The sequence below is a fragment of the Dipteris shenzhenensis genome, unplaced genomic scaffold (assembly GCF_047967505.1).
Source record: "Dipteris shenzhenensis isolate YYH24624 ecotype China unplaced genomic scaffold, Dip_SZ_1.0 scaf0245, whole genome shotgun sequence".
Classification (NCBI taxonomy): Eukaryota; Viridiplantae; Streptophyta; class Polypodiopsida; order Gleicheniales; family Dipteridaceae; genus Dipteris; species Dipteris shenzhenensis.
The window spans coordinates 20,915-34,440 of record NW_028239551.1 but is presented as its reverse complement, the minus strand read 5'-3'; the positions used below and the strand labels follow the sequence as shown (position 1 = coordinate 34,440).

Genomic DNA, 13,526 nt, shown 5'->3' with positions numbered 1-13,526 from the left:
AGCAGGCCATTCAACAGGGAGACCCGGAGGCTTCGGAATCTTGGTTTGATCAAGCCGCTGAGTGTCGGAAACAAGCAATAGCACTTCCTCCAAGCAATTATATCGAAGCACAAAATTGGTTGAGGATTACGAAACGTTCCAGGTGATGAGAGAGGGGGGTGACGCCGGGGTAGCAGTGATATGGGGACCAGACAATTGAAAGAAATTCCTTTACATTTTCTACCCCCCCCCCCCCCCTGGGATACCAGGAAGGAGAAGACTTCTCCTCCTACCGATTGCCATCTGGTAATATGTAACCCCCCCCTACTGAAACGTATAAGAATCTCTCTATACAAGGTCCATAAAGCACTAATAAGTTGTGTAATAATAAGATTAAATGCCTGCCTCGGATAACTCTTCTATTACAGCTGTTCCAGTTCCAAACTCAGGGAGAAGAATACCTTACATACGAATTCCATCTCTTAGAAGTTTCGTATCCCCCGCTGGTAGGTCGTTGCTATCCCCTGTCCGAAGAGAGGAGAATCTCGATGACTATTCGTTCACCGGAACCAGAAGTCAAGATTATGGTGGAAAAGGATCCCGTGAGAACTTCTTTCGAAAAATGGGCTCAACCTGGACATTTCTCGAGAACTTTAGCTAAGGGTCCCAGTAGTACCACTTGGATTTGGAATCTACATGCTGATGCTCATGATTCTGATAGTCACACAAATGATTCAGAAGATATATCCCGTAAAACATTCAGCGCCCATTTTGGTCAATTAGCTATTATTCTTATCTGGCTGAGTGGTATGTATTTTCACGGGGCTCGCTTCTCTAATTACGAGGCGTGGCTAAGTGATCCCACTCATGTTAAGCCTAGCGCCCAGGTAGTTTGGCCAATAGTTGGTCAAGAGATACTTAATGGAGATGTAGGTGGGGGATTCCAGGGAATACAGATAACGTCCGGATTTTTTCAAATATGGCGGTCTTCTGGAATAACTAGTGAGTTACAACTCTATTGCACCGCTATCGGTGCCTTAATCTTTGCAGGATTGATGTTCTTCGCTGGTTGGTTCCACTATCACAAGGCTGCTCCAAAATTGGCTTGGTTCCAGGACGTGGAATCCATGTTGAACCACCACCTAGCAGGCCTCTTGGGATTGGGTTCCTTGGCGTGGGCGGGACACCAGGTACACGTCTCGCTACCCATTAACCAACTATTAGACGCGGGAATCGATCCTAAGGAGATACCTCTTCCTCATGAATCCATTTTGAATCGTGACCTTTTGGCTCAGATGTATCCCAGTTTCGCAAAGGGATTAACTCCATTCTTTACCCTCGACTGGTTACAATACTCAGATTTCTTAACCTTCCGTGGGGGATTGAATCCAGCCACAGGGGGATTGTGGTTGACCGATACTGCGCATCACCATCTAGCTATTGCAGTTCTTTTCCTGATAGCTGGTCACATGTATCGAACCAATTGGGGTATCGGGCATAGTACGAAAGAGATTCTGGAAGCTCATAAAGGTCCCTTCACGGGTGAGGGTCACAAGGGTCTTTACGAGATCCTAACTACTTCATGGCATGCTCAATTAGCTATTAATCTTGCTATGTTGGGTTCCCTAACAATTGTAGTGGCCCATCATATGTATGCTATGCCTCCCTATCCATACCTAGCTACTGATTATGCTACGCAGCCATCCCTGTTTACGCATCACATGTGGATTGGTGGTTTCCTAGTGGTAGGCGCGGCGGCACACGCAGCTATTTTTATGGTGAGAGATTATGATCCGACTACTCAATACAACAACCTATTGGATCGTGTCATTCGGCATCGTGATGCAATAATTTCACATCTTAACCGGGTATGCATTTTTCTAGGTTTCCATAGTTTCGGATTGTATATTCATAACGATACTACGAGTGCGTTGGGACGTCCCCAAGATACGTTTTCAGATACTGCTATTTAATTACAACCCATATTTGCTCAGTGGGTCCAAAACATTCATGCTTCTGCTCCTGACTTAACGGCACCTAATGCAACAGCAGGTACCAGTTTGACCTGGGGGGGTGGAGACTTAGTAGCAGTAGGTGGTAAAGTTGCTTTGTCACCAATCCCATTAGGTACTGCCGATTTTTTGGTGCATCACATCCATGCCTTTACGATTCATGTTACTGTATTAATATCACCAAAAGGTGTCCCGTTTGCGAGGAGCTCCCGCCTAATACCCGACAAAGCGAATCTTGGTTTTCGTTTCCCTCGTGATGGCCCCGGTAGAGGAGGTACCTGCCAGGTATCTGCTTGGGATCATGTCTTCTCAGGTTTGTTCTGGATGTATAATTCCATCTCAGTAGTTATATTTCATTTCAGTTGGAAGATGCAATCTGACGTACGGGGTAGTATAAGTGACCAGGGAGTAGTGAGCCATATCACTGGAGGAAACTTCGCGCAGAGTTCAACAACCATTAATGGATGGCTCCGTGATTTCCTATGGGCACAGGCTTCCCAAGTCATTCAATCGTATGGTTCTTCATTATCCGCATATGGTCTTTTATTCTCGGGTGCTCATTTTGTTTGGGCTTTTAGTCTGACGTTCCTGTTCAGTGGCCGTGGATATCGGCAAGAACTCATCGAATCTACTGTTCGGGCCCATAATAAATTGAAAGTTGCTCCTGCTATCCAGCCCAGGGCTCTGAGTATTGTACAGGGACGTGCCGTAGGGGTGGCTCATTACCTTCTGGGTGGAATCGCCACAACATGGGCATTCTTCCTAGCGAGAATCATTGCAGTAGGATAATGGCTAGGAGGATTCGAAAAGCATTACGGCATCAAGATTTCCAAAGTTCAGCCAGGGTCTATCCCAAGACCCAACTACTCGTCGTATCTGGTTCGGTATAGCCACTGCGCATGACTTCGAGAGTCATGACAATATTACCGAGGAACGTCTCTACCAGAAAATATTTGCTTCCCATTCTGGTCAATTAGCTATAATTCTTCTCTGGACTTCTGGGAATCTATTCCATGTAGCTTGGCAGGGTAACTTCGAGGCATGGGTGCAAAACCCATTACAGGTAAGACCAATCGCTCATGCCATTCGGGATCCTCATTTTGGTCAACCAGCCGTCGAGGCTTATACCCGAGGGGGAGCTCCGGGTCCGGTTAATATTGCTTATCCTGGTGTTTATCAGTGGCGGTACACTATCGGTTTACGCGACAATCAAGATCTATATACCGGAGCTATCTCCTTACTAGCTGTTTCCGCCTTGTTCCTGGTAGCGGGTTGGTTGCATCTACAACCCAAATGGAAACCGGGTATTTCTTGGTTCAAAAATGCTGAATCTCGTCTCAATCATCACTTATCAGGACTCTTCGGAATAAGCTCTCTAGCTTGGACAGGCCACCTGATTCACGTCGCTATTCCTGAATCTAGAGGCGAACATGTGAGATGGGGTAATTTACTAACTGCACTACCACACCCCCAAGGTTTGGGACCATTCTTTTCGGGTCAATGGAGTGTTTATGCACAAAGTCCCGACTCCGCTAATCACTCGTTCAATAGTGCTCAGGGAGCAGGAACTGCCATTTCAACCTTTCCGGGGGGATTTCATCCACAAACTCAGAGTTTGTGGTTAACTGATATCGCTCATCATCATCTGGCAATTGCGGTTGTGTTTATCATTGCCGGCCACATGTACAGGACTAACTACGGCATCGGACATAGTATAAAAGAGATTCTGGAAGCTCATATTCCTCCAGGAGGCAGGTTGGGACGTGGACATAGGGGACTCTACGACACAATCAATAACTCCCTACATTTCCAATTAGGACTCGCTTTAGCAGCTGCTTTAGGAGTCATTACTTCCCTAGTGGCACAACATATGTATTCCTTACCCGCTTATGCTTTTATAGCACAGGATTATACGACCCAGGCCGCGCTATACACCCATCACCAGTACATCGCTGGTTTTATTATGACAGGGGCGTTCGCCCACGGAGCCATATTCTTTATACGGGATTATGATCCGGAACAAAATAAGGATAACGTGTTGGCAAGGATGTTGGAGCATAAAGAAGCAATAATAGCCCATTTGAGTCGGGCTAGTTTATTCCTAGGGTTCCATACTTTGGGTCTCTATGTCCATAACGACGTCACGTTAGCCTTTGGAACCCCAGAGAAGCAAATTCTTATTGAACCTGTATTTGCTCAACGGATACAATCCGCTCACGGTAAATCTTTGTATGGTTTCGACGTACTTCTCTCCTCGACAGACAGTCCAGCATTCAATGCTGGTCAGAGCTTGTGGCTACCCGGTTGGTTAGACGCCATTAATAATAATAGCAACTCATTATTCCTAACCATTGGACCCGGGGATTTCTTAGTTCATCATGCTATTGCTCCAGGTCCACATACAACTACACCGATTCTAGTGAAGGGTGCATTAGATGCGCGCGGCTCCAAGCTGATGCCGGATAAGAAAGAATTTGGTTATAGTTTTCCTTGCGACGGTCCAGGTAGAGGTGGTACCTGTGACATCTCGGCCTGGGATGCATTTTATCTGGCAGTTTTCCGGATGTCGAATACAATTGGATGGGTCACCTTTTACTGGCACCGGAAGCATATTACCCTGTGGCAGGGAAATGTAGCTCAATTCAATGAATCCTCTACTTACTTGATGGGATGGTTGAGGGATTATCTACGGCTGAATTCTTCACAACTCATTAACGGTTACAATCCTTTCGGTATGAACAGTTTATCCGTCTGGGCATGGATGTTTTCGTTTGGACATCTCGTTCGGGCTACTGGATTCACGTTTCCCATCTCCTGGCGCGGTTATTGGCAAGAACTTATTGAAACTCTGGCTCGGGCTCATGAACGCACACCTTTGGCCAATCTGATTCGCTGGAAAGACAAACCAGTCGCTCTTTCTATCGTTCAAGCACGATTAGTGGGACTAGCCCACTTCTCCGTAGGTTATATATTTACCTATGCAGCTTTCTCAATAGCATCCACATCGGGTAAATTTGGGTAGCTCTGTGTTTCGCCTCAATAAAAGCTAAAAGCATGTATCGCATTGGGCTTACCTTTGGCATTCGAGCCAGTGGTAAGCCCAACTTATCCACGATTAAAATCTGTCTCTGATGGATAGATAGCACGGATGGGTGGCAAATCATAGCACTTCAATTGGACTCTATCCCAAATTCCATCCATTCTATAATAACATTCCAATATCGCCGACTAGGAAATTACGGCAAAGAGGAGTCTCATTGAGAAAGAGAAGAAGAAACAAAAACTGGTGAGGAAATATTATCTCATACGTCAATCCCTGAAACAGAGAATGAGGGGGGGTTTATCAATACAAGAAAAATTAGAGGTTTCTGAGGCGTTCCAATCTCCACCACGTAACAGTGCACCCACCCGTCTTCGTAACCGATGCTCCCTAACCGGACGCCCCAGATCCAATTATCGAGACTTTGGTTCATCCAGACACGTACCACGCGAAATGGCACACGCTTGTTTGCTGCCTGGAGTAATAAAATCGAGTTGGTAGATAAATATTGGTTTTCCCACACGAATTGTTGGAGAATCGATCTCCATAAATTCACAAGATTCCCTCGTGTTCAATGTAATTATTTGAAGACTGTATAATAATTACAGCGAGGGAATCAACCACGCGGGGTAGAGCAGCTTGGTAGCTCGCAAGGCTCATAACCTTGAGGTCACGGGTTCGAATCCCGTCTCCGCAAACGAAAATTAACTTGGTGATAGGGTGATAAAGCAATAGGTGATAGGGGGATAAAGCAATAGTCCACCCTGTTCCCGTATTTTTATTCCAACTATTTGACCACGTACCGGCGGGTATTCATCCACAACATAAACCGGATAATCCCAAATTTTCCCCCCTCATTCTCCTTTTTCTCCTTCCCAGGTGAATCTCCCGATTCTCTATCGGGATCCATTCAATCGGGTAAGTAGGGGGTGGAAAGGAGGACTCAACCATTTCCGCTAGTTCCAGAGACCTTACCCCACCTAGTTTTAGTATCAGCAGTTTTTAATCCCCCCCCCCTGGTAAGATTGAGAGAATAGTGACAGGATAATGATTTGAGAAACGGGAAACAGAATAGTTCTGTTTCCGACATACTGTGTTTCATACACCTCATCAATGTCATCATCGGTAAGCCCTTTTAACTCAGTGGTAGAGTACCGCCATGGTAAGGCGTAAGTCATCGGTTCAAATCCGATAAAGGGCTCGTGAGATTTCACTCGACTTGTCTCTTTCTCTCGGCACAGACACTCGTAATCCTTCCTTACATTGTAGAGTACCACATATGTTTCTACCAATTCAGAAAATTAGTGATCACGTCGAAATGATCCTTCGCCCGAATAGGCGACGAATATGACGAGGCCCCCCCCCCCCCCCAGATGCCTATCGAATCAGATTATCCTGATTATCCACTTTCACTGCTCGGGGGACTCCCGGTAAGATTCGCAACAAATATCCACATATATCTATCTATATAGCGGGATCCATATGTGGGTGGGGAAATCAACGAAGAATCAGCGAATCGCTACGTAATAAAGCTGTTCGGAATGTTCCCCCCCGTCTTGAATCTCAGAATTATTGCTACCCGTAATATAAGAAATTTAGGTAGATGTAATTCATGATGTGGAAGATCATTCAGTTACCCCTGATACAGGAATCCAATGAGAATTCTGACTATCGATACATCTCTCCGCAGGGGGAGATATTCCAATGAATTCTCGTATGAAAAGATTTCAGCTAACTCCCAGCTACGGGTTTCTCTCGTATCATTCCGATCCATCTCCCGCTTCTTAACCAGGAGGTAAGACGGACTATATGGTTCTCATTTAATCTATCGAGACGGGAGTTTGTTTCTCTCGTCCGACATCAAGGAAAAGTGGCCTCCCCCCACCCCCCCCCACCCACCCGCCATTAATCACCCGAATGATTCGGGAGCGAAAAGCTTCCGAATGGTATTGAGTATTGGTAGAATAAATATCAGGAAGTGTCTCTTCCATCGTGAAATAGACGAGTAAAGTGAAGATACGGATCATAAATATCTGTATGTACGCGTGTCCTACTCAATTCACCAAATAGATAGATTGCTGAAAATTGGTGCTTCTCCCACTCCTTCCTGTACTTCTCCAGTGGGCAGGACATGCGGGAGGAAACACCAGCACCACATAAAGAGATCCAATAGATGCCGTTGATTGTTCAATTGGAAGGAATCTAGCTGGGATAAAGTTCCGGATCAGGATTCATCGACGTAGCGAACGGGTTGATGGAGTCTCGGAAGAAGAGAAAGGGTTACCCACTTTCTGAAGAATCACGAAATCAATTTCGTTGTATCGGTACTCTATCCATATCCATCCGCTTGGGGGAACGAGACGGAGTAGAAAAGTACCCTCGACGGGACCTAGGAATATTGTTACCATGCCAGAGAGATTCCGACAAATTCTTATTCAGAAGGGGCAGTGATATGGTAGTTTCATTTCCTACACCACGACCCTATCATGTCATGAAATAGAAGGGCACCCAAAATGGTTGGAAGAGTTGAATAGGAGAATAACTATGACCATCGCCATTGGAAAATCCTCCAAGGAATCGAAAGATTTGTTTGATAGTATGGACGATTGGCTACGAAGGGATCGTTTCGTATTTGTAGGTTGGTCCGGTCTATTACTTTTCCCCACCGCTTATTTCTCCCTAGGCGGTTGGTTCACCGGCACAACCTTCGTCACCTCGTGGTATACTCATGGATTAGCTAGTTCCTACTTGGAAGGTTGCAATTTTCTGACTGCCGCAGTTTCCACCCCTGCAAATAGTCTCGCTCATTCCTTGCTTCTACTGTGGGGTCCGGAAGCACAGGGAGACTTCACCCGTTGGTGCCAATTAGGGGGTCTATGGACCTTTGTTGCTCTTCACGGTTCCTTCGCTTTGATAGGTTTCATGTTACGTCAATTCGAACTTGCTAGGTCCGTACAATTACGTCCCCATAATGCAATAGCGTTCTCTGCTCCCATTGCTGTTTCTGTTTCTGTATTCCTAATCTACCCGTTAGGGCAATCCGGTTGGTTTTTTGCACCCAGCTTCGGTGTAGCAGCTATCTCTCGATTCATTCTCTTTTTCCAGGGTTTTCACAACTGGACGTTGAACCCGTTTCATATGATGGGAGTCGCCGGAGTCCTTGGTGCTGCTCTTTCGTGTGCCATTCATGGCGCCACGGTGGAAAACACCTTATTTGAAGACGGTGATGGCGCAAATACATTCCGTGCTTTTAACCCAACTCAATCCGAAGAGACCTATTCAATGGTTACCGCTAATCGTTTCTGGTCCCAAATATTCGGTGTCGCTTTCTCCAACAAACGTTGGTTGCATTTCTTTATGTTATTCGTGCCAGTAACTGGATTATGGATGAGTGCTATCGGAGTAGTTGGTCTCGCTTTGAATTCGCGTGCTTATGACTTCGTTTCCCAAGAAATTCGTGCGGCGGAAGATCCTGAGTTTGAAACTTTCTACACAAAGAACATTCTGTCGAATGAGGGTATTCGTGCCTGGATGGCAGCTCAGGATCAGCCTCATGAAAACCTTGTATTCCCCGAGGAGGTCTTACCCCGTGGAAACGCTCTTTAACGAAACTCTGTCTCTGGGTGGTCGCGATCAGGAAACCACAGGTTTCGCTTGGTGGGCCGGTAACGCTCGACTGATCAATCTGTCTGGTAAATTACTCGGTGCCCATGTAGCTCATGCTGGCTTGATCGTGTTTCGGGCTGGAGCCATGAATTTGTTTGAAGTGGCTCACTTCGTTCCGGAGAAGCCTATGTATGAACAGGGGTTAATTCTACTTCCCCACCTAGCTACCCTAGGTTGGGGAGTGGGTCCCGGTGGGGAAGTCGTCGATACCTTTCCCTATTTTGTTTCTGGAGTCCTTCATTTGATATCTTCCGCGGTTCTAGGGTTCGGGGGTATTTATCACGCTCTCATTGGCCCCGAGACTTCAGAAGAGTCCTTCCCATTTTTCGGCTATATATGGAAGGACAAAAATAAGATGACTACTATATTGGGTATTCATCTAATCTTGTTAGGAGCCGGCGCCTTCCTCCTAGTATTCAAAGCGTTATATTTCGGAGGCTTGTATGACACATGGGCCCCGGGAGGTGGGGATGTACGGAAGATTACGAATCTCACTTTAAGCCCGAGTGTCATATTTGGTTACTTACTCAAATCCCCCTTTGGTGGAGAGGGTTGGATTGTAAGTGTCGATAACCTAGAAGATATTATTGGGGGACATGTCTGGCTGGGATCCATCTGTATCTCCGGGGGGATCTGGCACATATTGACCAAACCATTTGCTTGGGCCCGTCGCGCTTTTGTGTGGTCCGGAGAGGCTTACCCGTCCTATAGCTTAGGAGCACTTGCTATTTTTGGTTTTACTGCTTGTTGTTTCGTTCGGTTCAATAACACGGCATATCCTAGTGAATTCTATGGTCCTACCGGTCCAGAGGCTTCTCAAGCTCAAGCTTTTACTTTTCTTGTCAGGGACCAGCGTCTCGGCGCCAACATAGGTTCCGCTCAAGGACCTACTGGTTTGGGTAAATACCTGATGCGTTCCCCCACGGGAGAAATCATATTTGGAGGCGAAACAATGCGTTTCTGGGACCTTCGTGCTCCTTGGTTGGAGCCACTGAGAGGCCCCAACGGTTTGGATTTGAGTAAGTTGAAAAGAGATATACAACCCTGGCAGGAGCGACGCTCCGCGGAGTATATGACTCATGCACCTCTGGGTTCCTTAAATTCCGTAGGTGGAGTAGCTACTGAGATAAATGCCGTGAACTATGTATCTCCCCGAAGTTGGTTGGCTACTTCCCATTTCGTTCTAGGATTTTTCTTTTTTGTGGGTCATTTATGGCATGCGGGAAGAGCCCGTGCGGCGGCAGCCGGGTTTGAGAAGGGAATTGACCGTGATACCGAACCCGTTCTTTCCATGACACCATTAAATTAGGACAAATTGCTGAGATATTAATGGAAAGTTATTACTTGGTAGTATTAGTACCTACCATACCAGACAAATTTCCATTTTCTACTGGTGGTTCTTTGCGGAACCGGGACACAGCTCATACATAAACTAACCCCCCAGTGGGGTTAGTTCGATACGTCGGTATATACCCAGCAGTAACCTTTACCTCGCGGATGAGGGAAGGGCGAGGTGTAACTCACTGTTCATTTCTATAGGGTTCCGGGAAACCACAAGTTTCGGTAGCATTTGCACTTATGTCTACAAATCACCCCCCTGGAGGGGGTGATTTGGCGATGACGACTCATCTCCGTAAGCTAATTTGAAGCTAATTTGAATCCTCACCAGTTGTATCTGGTGGAACGTACCCATCCCGCAAATGGGTGGGTAATTGACCTTTGATCATCCCGATAAGTCAATCGATAGAACTGGTATTTTAAATACCTCTAGTTAACATCAGATCTCTCATATTTGTTTGTTTCCTATCCCTCGAACCCTGATAGGGAAAGTATTGACACGGGACCTGGGCCTGGAGATGCGGCGCATGAACCGGGGCGGAGGAGGAATACCCCCAGACTGCTTCAGAAGATTCCTCTCATCTATCATTATTAAGAATAGGCTCCCCTCGGGGACATTGGCATTTTTTGGGAAATACTAGGTGGTTCTTTTAGACCACCGATAGACCACTAATACCCCCTCCCGTCGGGTCCGGTACTGAATCAATTGAGGAGAGAGAGGGATTCGAACCCTCGATAGCGTTTCAGCACTATGCCAGTTTTCAAGACTGGAGCCATAAACCACTCGACCACCTCTCCTAGAAAGCTCTTCTCCAATTCTTCGGAGATCTTGTCGATCTTGATACACATGTATTGTATCGAGATTCACCCCTATTACGAAAGATATGAGATGATGGTTTCGTATGATTTACTATGAAATCAATATAGGGATCATTCCAAATAATCAAATTCTTACTCCTACTTGATGGATTATCAAGAGATTCGAAAGAGACATTGGATTCCGGGGTACTGAACTAGAAGGATTCTTGTTCCGTCCAAAATCCTCGGTCTCGGTATGGTGTAAGTCCCACCGGATGGGGATCAGATGGTACAAATCCTCTACTTCTGATACGTCGAGAGTCCTAACTACGACTATTGCTTTCCAATTGGCTTTATTCACATTAATCGCCATTTCATTCCTACTAGTAATTGGTGTACCTGTCGTGCTTGCTTCCCCCAATGGTTGGTCAAGCAACAAAAATGTCGTCTTTTCAGGGGCTTCCTTATGGATCGGATTAGTTTTCCTAGTGGGTATACTTAATTCCTTCATATCCCAGAGATTCAATGTATCGGTAATTCTGGCCCCCTCCTCACGATTCATAATGGCGAGTGGGGAGAGAGAATCAATAATAATTACGGTCTACGGAATCGACACTTCCTCCTCGGGGGGGGGGGGGCTCTCCGTCCACGAGGGAAAATCCCGAGACGAGGTGGATGGATTAGGTGTGTTGACTAGAGGAGTTACCACATATATAGTTATTCAATATAGAACGGGGTGGCATATCACGCGGATATAGTTGAATGGTAAAATATCTCCTTGCCAAGGAGAGGACGCGGGTTCGATTCCCGCTATCCGCCGACCCGACTTTCTTGCCCCGCTTCCACCCCCGGCAGTAGCCCCCGGGATAGTTCAGACCGGTGGAGAGAATATTTTTGAGCTTCAGGAGTGAGATATTCCCAATTGAGGAAGTCATAACCGAGTGATTTAGAGGCGTAGATTTCCAATCTGGGTTTTCCCTCGAGGGGAAACAGAACATTGAATGAACCAAAAGCAATGGAGAAGCCTATATACTTACTGATGCTGCTGGTAATTACCAATTATTATTGGGATACATAAGTTCATCGGTGAAAGAAATAATCGTCCATGGAAATATGGATTGGGTGAAGCTTTTCAACTGCCTCACTTCACTTCGGAGAATTGCAAGGTTTAAGTCTCAGCGTTACCTCTATGCCGTGTTCGACTTCCTACACATCTAGGAAGCAGTCGACCTAGAGGTTGTGGGAGATGCCACATGCGGTTCCGCATATAGGTATGCATCGAGCGGGATTTTGCGATAAGGATTCGGAGAGGTATTCCAATTCCCCATCCATTGGATGTTGTATTCGGGGGGGATTCGGGAGAATCAGATTGACGATTTATAGATAATCTCTTATTATCTGAAGAGTGATTGGGCCCCCATCGTCTAGAGGCCTAGGACACCTCTCTTTCAAGGAGGCGACGGGGATTCGAATTCCCCTGGGGGTACTTATACTCATCTCGCAGAAGCACTACGGACGTTATGGCTTCTCTTGCCCTCGTACCTTCTCAGGGTGGCGGGAGGGGCCCAGATTGAAAACATCAATAAACTCCTTTCATTTACACTTCCGAGACCGATTCTGTTTTCAAGTACTTCCAAGCCCGGTCTAAATCTATGGGTCGATGCCCGAGTGGCTAATGGGGACGGACTGTAAATCCGCTGGCAACGCCTACGCTGGTTCGAATCCAGCTCGACCCAGAAACCGCGGAGTTACTTCATTATAATTTGTATATCTCGACTGAGTTATTTGAAATGACTCAATAAAATGTAGCGGGATTGACGGGTCTCGAACCCGCAACTTCCGCCTTGACAGGGCGGTGCTCTAACCGATTGAACTACAATCCCAGCAATTAATTAAAGTCTATGTACTGGGTGCTTAGGAGTCAATGCTCTATCTCCCCATCCACGGTGAATCCGACAAACCATTTTTACTCGAATCCCGTTTCGGATATACAGATGCAGGAGATATTAACCCCGAAAGCCCCAATTGTCTTGATTCTTCGAGGAGACGAGACATCCGCCTCGCGCCAGTTCCACATGCCCGCGCTTACTATGGATATTCACTACGAGTATTCAAATGAGCTTATTTGCGGGGCTAATCTCTAGCCACGTCAACCCATAGGCGAGAGAGGGAAGGGGAGGAGGGGAAATTATTCCAGTCATTGATTTTTCCATCCATAGATTCCCACCCACAGTGCTTCTAGATTCGTTTGCTGCCACAGAAAGATGCGGTGACTAACCCCTCTTCTCTGTCTCAGTAAGAATATAAAAAAGGGGGGGGCAAGTTCTTGCCGAAGAAGCGTAAACAATCGACTACTCTTAAAATTTTCTTTCGTGATATACTATGTAATTGATATCAGAGATTTGACCAGACCGAGTTAATTTTTTTCTATCCCGATTATCAGATCCACTCTAGTAGAGTTGGATGACTCACAATATCACGATAAAGTTCAGGAGTCTCTCCTAATGGGGTCACTCAAGTTACTCCTCAAATCAATTTGAACCACTAATATGGAAGTAAATATCCTCGCATTCATAGCTACTGCACTCTTTATTCCAATACCTACAGCTTTTCTACCTATTCCTTACATTCAAACGGCTGCTCAGAACAATTAATCCGAGAACCTGGTCTATTGTTTCGCCGCGGATGGTAGT

At 46.1% G+C, this 13,526-nt stretch overlaps 3 non-coding genes across 3 annotated transcripts; 2 read left to right on the top strand and 1 right to left on the bottom strand.

Moving 5' to 3' along the window:
• The first annotated feature begins 5,654 nt into the window (after window positions 1-5,654).
• TRNAM-CAU (transfer RNA methionine (anticodon CAU)) lies at window positions 5,655-5,728 on the top strand. Its single transcript has one exon. It is a non-coding gene; the product is annotated as a tRNA-Met (tRNA).
• A 5,016-nt stretch (window positions 5,729-10,744) lies between these two features.
• On the bottom strand, window positions 10,745-10,833 carry TRNAS-UGA (transfer RNA serine (anticodon UGA)). Its single transcript has one exon. It is a non-coding gene; the product is annotated as a tRNA-Ser (tRNA).
• Window positions 10,834-11,581: 748 nt separating this feature from the next.
• TRNAG-GCC (transfer RNA glycine (anticodon GCC)) lies at window positions 11,582-11,652 on the top strand. Its single transcript has one exon. It is a non-coding gene; the product is annotated as a tRNA-Gly (tRNA).
• Window positions 11,653-13,526: the final 1,874 nt, after the last annotated feature.